A 499-nucleotide genomic window follows, 5' to 3' on the forward strand; every position below is an offset into this window, starting at 1 on the left:
AGTAAAGTAATTTAAAGAAAAAATACTTCATTACCCAGATATATTTTATTTTACCAATTTAAAAATATGATGTAGTAACAACTATAGAAATATTAAATAACATAATAAATAATTATAATATGACCATATGATGGTACAAAATAGTAAAGAAGTTATATCATGGTAAAGTTTCGCCCCACTTTGTTGGGCTTCGTCAGGACGAAATGAAAACATTATACAAAGATTGTATGTGACAAGAAAATTTGTTGAGTCATTTTTTACTTACTATTCTTTCTATTTGTATTGTTATTATCTCTTCACACCTTACAATATCGACGACGAAGCCTTGCAAAGTGTGGTGAATCGTTGGTTGCCATTAAATAGTTTATTTTATTTTATACCTTTATTGACCACCATTCAGACTATCTTCCAAATCTTCTTCCAATAAAAATTTTATAATTTTTAATTGTGTTATTTAATATTTCTATAGTTGTTATATCATATTCTAAAATTTGTATTT

This window comes from Halyomorpha halys, unplaced genomic scaffold (genome assembly GCF_000696795.3).
Source record: "Halyomorpha halys isolate HHAL.00 unplaced genomic scaffold, Hhal_1.1 Scaffold202.1, whole genome shotgun sequence".
Taxonomy (NCBI): Eukaryota; Metazoa; Arthropoda; class Insecta; order Hemiptera; family Pentatomidae; genus Halyomorpha; species Halyomorpha halys.